Genomic DNA, 8834 nt, shown 5'->3' with positions numbered 1-8834 from the left:
GGTTGCCACAGCACACCAAACCTGAGGGAAACGCTTCCCTAGCCCTAGAGCTGGCTTTGTCCTGAGCCTGTGAGCAAGGCAAACCAGCACGCCCAAAGCGTGAGTAAGAGCAGCAGGAGTGACCCTGTTCTCCTCCCTGCCTCACCCCAGCCCCGTGGCTACTGTGGCCAGAGAGGTTACAGAAATGAAGGAAATTCATTTCCTAAAAACCCAGAAGGAAAAGAGGTGACCTCTTTCTTGCCTCTTTAAAGATCTGGGAGGACTCTGAAGCATGACATTAATGATATGTAACCAACTTACAGAGGATGCAATACGCTGCAGTTTCAGCTCTGTACCAATACCTCTGGGGACCAGTTTGGGGACGTGACTGCGAGCTTCATTTCAGGCCTGTGTATGTGTATGGCTCATTCTGGGCTCCCTCCTCTTCTGCCATGCAGTGACTACCAGCCTGCTGAGTCTCTTACCAAATTAGGCTTCTTCTGCCCACCTTCCAGCCTGACAGGCTGTCACAGAAGTTTATACCATGGCTGGCTAGGAACTTCTTTCTAATTTTAATTCTAAATGTATTTATGATCCAGATGAGCTTCTGAGAGAACAAATTACACATTTGCCCTAGCATATCTTTTTGATACATGGATGCTGTTCCCTCTCAAATTCTCCTGTTTTAGATTAAACAAGCTCCACACTCAAAATGGCCACTCACAAGCCTGTTCTGTACCTGCTACAGGCCAGCTCCATCTTTCCTGAGGAGGGGTGTCTAAAGCAGTATCTGCAATGGCAGGTGAAGAGGGACCTCGCACTTACTGGTCTCTCCAGACAATTCTTTGACGGGCAAATCCTTGAACCCAGTCTTTATTCAGAGCCAAACTGGCAGCACATGGGCAGTGTCCACCCCCTGCATGCCTTCTTCCAATGCTCCAACTTGAAGGGTGTCTTGTTTACAGCATTCTGAGGCAAAACACTGCTGGTTTTGACAGTTCTCCCTGTAACTGTAAGAGCCCCTTTCTTAGACAGCTCCTCACCCACCTTGCCTCTTCCCTAGTGGTCCCTGTGCCAACAACACTCAGTGGGAGATGGGACAATTATGCAGGCCCCTGCTCCAGACCATCTGTCTCTTGCCCTCACTCTGAGGGACAGGGCGGTGCTGGGGTATCATGTTTCTGCAGTAGAACACAGGTTTTTCCCCCTCTAGATCCCTTCTGCTCTTCTCCAAGGAACTGTGATAACCCTGTAGCTCAGGGAGGAGGGAATGACCTTTCTAAAGTTACAGAGAGAGGCTGGGGGAAAGAAAGGAAGACTGCTGGTCCTGCTGACAAGCAGGGCTCTGAGAGGTGAAGGAGAGAATGCCTGGGGACTGTTGATGGCCAAGGAAGGGCCTGGAAGAGGACACATCTTCTGGGTACCACCAGCCCTGTGCAGAGATGCTGCATGTACCTCTGTGGCAGTACAAAGAATTGCTTAGGACCTGTTCAGCAGAATCCAGCAGGACCAGTTGCCCCATGGGCTGGCCATCCACGCAGCCTGGCTGAGGCTGTGGGGAAAAGAGCTGGAGAAGGAGAGCAGGGGGAGGTTTAAAAATAGTTCCTCTCTCATTTTTGCAGCTGTCATTCATGGTGTACAAGCCAGCCCGAGGCCTCCCAGCTCCCATCCACATTAGGCCTTACATAATGGGAGACATGCGGGCATCGCTTGGGGCCGGGAACAGGCATCAGGCTGGGAACAGGCAGGGACGTGACATTTACGCTACTCTGCCAAAGCCAATGAGCAGCTCCAGGGCGTCCAGGCCCTGAAAACAGCCTGTGGGCTGGGGAAGGCAGCTCGTGTGGCTGTCAAGGGCAACCCAGCCACAGCCTGGAGAGGAGGCAAGGGACAGCGGGATGCGACCCAAGATGAAGGCTGGCCTCTGTATTGGCTGCTGGCATAAAGCTGGGCCAGCCTGCCAAGCCACTGTGGTGCTTCTGGAGGAAACAGCTGTGGGAAGGGGAAGGTCTGTGGGAAACACCACAGGTCCTGAGGGGTGACTGTTTGCCAGAGGGGAAGATGTGGCCCCAGGCAGCAGACAGGGAAGGAGGGTTGCAGAGATGGCACAGAGAAGCAGAGAGCAGAGATTGTAGAGTGGCCTTCTAGGGAGGGGAACTGGAAAAGGAGCACAGGAGGTGTGGGAGGATAGGGAGGAGGAAAGGGACGGGCAATCAAGGATGGGACAGTGCTGAGGGGAGCTGGTGTGAGAAGGGGGCTGAGGGGATGGGGAGAGTTTTGAGAGGGAGGCAGAGTGGGAAGGGCAGTTCTGGAACTGTTGGGGGTTGGGGAAATGGAGGATGATTGAAGTGCTAGAGGGAAAGGTGAAGGTCCACCAGAACCACGAGAACTGCCTATCCTTTTCTGCCACCTCGGTGCTACAGGACAAATGTTGCAAAGGGCAAAAGAGCATATGACGTCCCCCCCCATGTCAGCCATGCTGGGCTCAGGGGCTGCTCCTGCATGTTTTTTGCCTTCCCCCCCACAAGCCTTCTCAGCTTGGAAAACTGCTAGCTCAGGGAAATTCCAGAGACAAGGGGCTGCACATGTGGCAGCAGGTCAGGAGGACAGAGCTGGGCAGCACTGGGGAGACCACTGCTCTACACCTGCAAGCCTCAGCCTCCCAGCCTATCTCATTTAGAAACGCTTCCACCCCTCCCACCTTCTGGCCAGGAACTGAGCCATATGTCTGCTCACTGTAGGATCCTCTCTTCTTTCAAAGATCATCGGCTTTCATGCTTTATATGCCAGCAGCCAGACTGCCTTGGGTAAGGCATGAGTCACTGTGGTGTGGTTATTTAAAGTGTGTCTCCTTAGCGCCAGCCACGTGCCTGTGCTGTGCAGGCTGAGAAGGAACGCGCTGCTGGACCCCAGAGTTTGCACACGGAGAGTCAAACGCTGAAAGAAAGGCTGAGACTGGGCTAGCTTCTCCCAGAGCAAAGGGAAAACCTCGACATTTCTCAGCAGCCCCCTGTCAGAGGCGAGAACAATGCGGCTCATCCCAGTCTCAAACCACAGCGGGCTATTTCCGCATCCACAAACCAACCATACTTCACAGGAGGTGACTGTGTTGCCCGGGGGCTCAGCAGATCTGGGGCTGGTTTGGCAGCCATGCAGTCACCCACTGCACAGGAGGCATGACCTGGACTCACTAGGGTGGTGCTGGGATGGTGCTTGGGTTCTTCTAAGGCTGGATCAGAAGATGGAGTCCAATCCTGAAATTTCAAGCATCTAAGGACTTCTAACAACTGTTGGGAAAATGGATGCCTTAGCTAGTAAATATTTATGGCATATTCTAACTCCTCACTGCTGTTTTCCATTAGGACTGACATCCCAGAGCAGTGAGTAAGTCCTACTGTATGTCCTCCCTGGCTCTGCATCATTCAGCAGGACCCGCTGCAAGGCTGCTGGCCTGTGAATGACTCAAGGCGTGGGGCAGCTCTTTCTCCCCCTGCATGTCACTGGCACCGAGACCCTGGGCACACACTGTGCTTAGGCTGAGCCTTGCCATTGTGCCCCACTGAGGGGAGGTGGTAAGTAACAGTCAGCCTTGGCAAGAAGTTTGAGGAGCTTCTGCTGGCCAAGCTGAGGCAAAAGTGGGCATTTATAACATATGGAAAAGGAGGTGTCTCTGGTGAGTGTGGTGTCTGTGTTGGCAGTCAGCACAAGGAGCTGAGGGAGCAGAGCAGAGTTTTGCAGGGGCACCATGTGCAGGCCAGCTAGACAAAAGATCTCATCTGTGTTTCCTCACACAAGTGATTTTCTCTGGCCCAGAGCAGAGACTGCATCTCTGATCTCCCAGTCTGGGGCAGCAAAAGCTCAGAGCTCTTGTCACTGGTTGCAGGGCACTGAGATACCAGGATGTGTCCACATCTTTCTTTTCCTTTGGACCAGGCCCCTCAGGATCAAAACACCCTTGCTGCTTCAGCTGCCTCTTGTGCAGGCCTGGACCCGCAATAGCCTTTCAGGGAGGGTCTTTTCACAGGGGGGAGATGCCTCGTTGAGCCCATGCAAAATCACTTTTTCTCTCCTGTAACATATGTAATTTAGATTCACAGTGTCACAGAATGTATCAGGGAAGGTATTTGTGATAATTGCTCACTAGGCATTTTCAGAAGAAGGCAGGCTCATCTCTTCCAAAACAGCAACAGCAGGAAAGAAATGTGCCAGTCCTCTTCACACCCAGGTCCTTTTTGCCTCCCTTCTCTGGGCTGTTAGAAGGCTGCTCTGTCTCTTTGTGTTACCCTTTGCTTTCCCCTCCCTCCATCACCTTTGCTTGGCTAGACTTCCCACTAATGATATTGTTACCCTAATCTTAAGCATGCCACTCTGAACTATGATCTCCTTGCAAGCTGAGACACCTTAGGCCTGCCTGGTATTAGGCCAGAAAAAACTGTGGTTGTTGGAGTTGGCACCAACCACTTGGGAGCCAGCAGTGGAAGGCTCTGACCCAATGCCCAGTCTGGATGGTGGGTAGCCTGGAGCTGCGTTCAGGCAGGATGCTTCCCTCATACCTTGACAACAATGTGTCCAATTAAGCCCTGTGGTATTTTTGTAATAGCAGAGCTGTGAATTGCAGCTTCCCAGCTAAATTGCACTTGAGTAATGCTCTCATGACTTGACTATCTCTGCAACATTTTAATTAGTCATTTCTGTCTTCCCTACCACGACATAGTATTAGTACAGAATTATTGTTATTAGTACAAAATGGCTGCCGTGATACCCACTGTCACACAGCTGTGTTTCAGCAGCAGTGGGTGGTTTTGGAGCCATTGGGGGAAAGAAGCATCAATATAATGGATGCAGACCCAAGAGCAGACTTTTTCACTCCTTTTCTTTGCAGCCCACTGAGGGCCTGACACCCAAGGGCTGTAATGCTCCCACAGAAGTCAGCTCTGATACTGAGTGCAGCAGAGGCAGAAACAGGCCCCAGGGAAGGACAGCAAAGACAGGAGCTTGGGATGGAAAAGATTCAGATGATCCATGTATCCTGACTCCTCAAGCATAAGCAAGCAGAGCTGGATCTATAGTCCTGCTTTATGCAGAGCCCTGAAAGGAGCAGTTTGTACTTGTAGGGTAACACAGCATGGTGATCATAAAAACCTGCCTCCCTTTTTGGCTCGAGCAATTAGCCCACACTCAATGTTTCCATTAGTAAGAGAACTGAATGACGGCATTAGGTAGTTTGACATAATCCTGTTTGCCTACAAAGAAGGTGCAAACTCCTGCTTCTGTAAGCACAGCAGGAGTCAAACTGCATCAACAGCTTCTTTGGTCATAGCTCTAAGCCTCTTTTTAACCAGTTCTTCGACCTGCTTTGAGAAAGCTCCTCAAGCTCTCGCTGCGTGTCAAGTTGCACTTTCTTCACTGCACCGCCTGTACACTTCTAGACAGTTTCTACCACCACCTCTCCTCTCCTCTCCTCTCCTCTCCTCTCCTCTCCTCTCCTCTCCTCTCCTCTCCTCTCCTCTCCTCTCCTCTCCTCTCCTCTCCTCTCCTCTCCTCTCCTCTCCTCTCCTCTCCTCTCCTCTCCTCTCCTCTCCTCTCCTCTCCTCTCCTCTCCTCTCCTCTCCTCTCCTCCTCTCCTCTCCCCCTCCTCTCCTCTCCTCTCCCTCTCCCTCGCCTCCTCTCCTCTCCTCTCCTCTCCTCATCCTCTCCTCTCCTCGTCCTCTCTCCTCTCCTCTCCTCTCCCCTCCCCTCCCCTCCCCTCCCCTCCCCTCCCCTCCCCTCCCCTCCCCTCCCCTCCCCTCCCCTCCCCTCCCCTCCCTCCCCTCCCCTCCCCTCCCCTCCCCTCCCCTCCCTCCCCTCCCCTCTCCCTCCTCTCTCCTCTCCTCTCCTCTCCTCTCCTCTCCGTCTCCTCTCCTCTCCTCTCCTCTCCTCTCCTCTCCCCCTCCTCTCCTCTCCTCTCCCCCTCCTCTTCCTTCTATAGCTTTGCTTTAGGATCAGTAATTCCCAACTGCCTCAGGTCATTTGTGATAGACACACAGTGCAGGAATTTGGTAAGACAGAGCTTCTTTCATCAGACAATGACATATATTCTCCTGTATCATAATATTGCATCAACACGAGTGACATGTAAATGCCCTGTTGCCACTTTGCTTCTGATTAAATTCCTTTGGGCTTTAATGAGTTTTCCTCCTGCTGTAAACCAGTGGCCACAGCTATGGTTATTGCTATAATCCCAAAATAATTTTGGACATCCTGGGAGGGGTGGCAGAGCCAAATGCAGCTGCAGCATCCTTCAGAGACTGAAGGTTGTTTTGGAGACTTCTGCAAAGCAAGAACACACCTTGCAAAATCCATCACCCCAGCTGGTCCACAAAGACTGGTCTTAACAAGCTGCTCCAAATGTGCTCCCCTCATCTCTAGCCACCTTCTGCAATCCTCACATCTGCCACCTGCTCCATCATTAGCTCTTGGGCTGCAGCCAAACACTGTGGCAACACCTGAGCTCTAATTGGGCTATTGCAGCAGTGGTAGCAGAGCAGGGACGCGGCTGCCAGCCAAGCCAACTGCTCCAGGATGGGTCAGTGTGCAGCAGCACTCCCACCGTGCCGCGCAACCCCCAGCTCCCGCAGCTGCCTGCTGGGGCCGATGGCTTTGGAAATGCTCTTTCGCTGCATGGAGGGCAGCTGCTGCCAGACAGCCAAGGCATATGTGGGAATTGGAGACTGGGAAGAGCTGTAGAGGGGGAAAAAGGGGAATCAGCTGCCTACAGGTGAATGGCACAAGGGGGATAGGTACAGCAGGAGTCAAAGGGAGAGACAGGGCTGCTCACTGATGGCAGGTCTCTCCCTTACACCCTACTGCTGGCTGCTGTTTGCTCCTAGGATCAGGTCCCAGCATTTAGGGAAAGTAATCCCTTGGAGCAAGGAAGATAGAGAGGTGAGGGAGAAGAGAAGGATAGAGCTTTGGAGAAGGATGCTTCCCAAGTTCCCCAAGTGGATGAGCTCCTACCTGGGGAATGTAGCACCCATAGTGGCATTATCTGGTGTCATATCCAGAGGGCTGGGAAGCTTTTCCATACCCTTGGGGTCTTCCTATAGTTTTTGGCAGCATGTGCATGTAACAGCAAACATTACAGGGGTGCAGTCATATCTGTTCACCTTCCTTTCTACTCTGCCTGCTGAACAGATCCACAAAGCAGAGCAGACACAGTCATCTGTGGGCCAGTTTGAGTGTTTAACTCCCTGAGGTCAGACCTGCTTTGCTTGGCAAGGTGTGAAGAGGCCAGCATTCACCCAGCATGAGTGAAGGCTTAGGCAGGGCAGGCTCCAGGCAGGAGCGAAGACAGCTGCACCCCTGGCTTAGAGGCTTTTAAATGTTTGCAGGGTGGAGAGCCACAGCCCTGCAGCCTGCTTTGCTGGTGGGAAGAGCCTAGAATGCCAGCCCCTGTCACCACAAAGATGAGTAAGATCCTGTCAAGTGCCAATTACCTCTAGGAGGAACAATTGCCACTTCCCCCAACAGTATTTGCAGGTTAAGAGAGTGGTCTCAACAGGCAGGGGAGCAAAGGAAGAGCTCTCTGGGCATTTGGCTGGCAGGGGAGCAGCACAGCCTGCAGTATAGACCCCTTTCTGTCTGCAAACCTTGCAGGGAAAGAGGATAACATTAAAGACAGTGAAATTAATGGGGGCGGGGGGGAGGGGGGGGGGCTTGCTAATTGTGCTTTCCTCAACAGGACAATTTTTCTGTGATAAAACTCAACAGAGTTGTATCACAGAAAAATACTTGGGAAGGGTTTGTTGGGGGTTTTTGTGAGGTCAGAGCCAGCTCCCTCGTACCCAATTCTGTCAAGGCTAACAAGCGTCACTGGAAAAAATCATTGGGTTTTTGTCATCCAGGCAAACACAGTGACACCCCTTCCCTTTGCCCTTTTACCTCCCGGCTGTGGAAGCCAAAAAGCATGTCCAGCCAATTGTGGTCAGTTTTGTCACACCACTGAGGTGACACGGTCTCCTCCAGTGTAGCGCTGCGGTCTGGCTTTTGCCGCTTCCTCTTGGGGCCCACCCCCAACTACTCTTGCAGCCCTATGAGAGCAGAGCAGCTCTGAAGACACTTGTGCAATTTTGTAGCACATTCCAGGTATGTTAAAGGAAGATATCCAGCTCAAACCGGCTCTGGGCTATGAAGCTCTACTGGCCAGGCAAGGCAAGGTTCAGCACACAGTTACCAACAGAGATCTCCACTTCCTAGTCATGCTTTGAAGAGTGCTATTGTGGCCCTCTGATGGCCTCATTCAACCAGTTCATTCCAGGAAAGCTCCATCACAGGTAGAGATCAATCAGGTGCTGCTGGAAAACCCACAAGTCTTAGCAATTACCCTGTGCACTCAGACGACACAACAGTTCAGTCTAAGGCAGCCCACAATACTGCAGTCAAGCTTGGATGGACTCAGGTCCTTTAATAGCGTTTTAAGGTGCACACTGGGAAGCTTGTAGTAATTTCTTTAAAAATATAAAGTAACAAAATCTTTTCAGCTGAGATGTTGTCTGTGTGTTCACATAAAGATGTCGTCAGTGGCTTTCTCCTTCAATAAATACTGGCCTTGTATGACTGATGGAGTACATGCTGTTTATGTGCTGTCTTTTATTCTCTGCTGGTGACACAGCTTTTTTAGCCCCCACTGTCACCTCTAAACCATTTATTCTCTGCTGGTGACACAGCTTTTTTAGCCCCCACTGTCACCTCTAAACCATTGACTTTGGGAAGGTTTCTACTTAAGTTCTATGAGTGGACAAAAATTAACATAACAAATATTTCCATGAAAGAAAATTAGATTTTTCAAAGAGCACAGTACCTTTGGGGAAGACAAT

The sequence above is a fragment of the Serinus canaria genome, chromosome 1A (assembly GCF_022539315.1).
Source record: "Serinus canaria isolate serCan28SL12 chromosome 1A, serCan2020, whole genome shotgun sequence".
NCBI classification, from domain to species: domain Eukaryota; kingdom Metazoa; phylum Chordata; class Aves; order Passeriformes; family Fringillidae; genus Serinus; species Serinus canaria.
The sequence above is the reverse complement of the archived record's forward strand: the minus strand, read 5'-3'. Positions refer to the sequence as shown.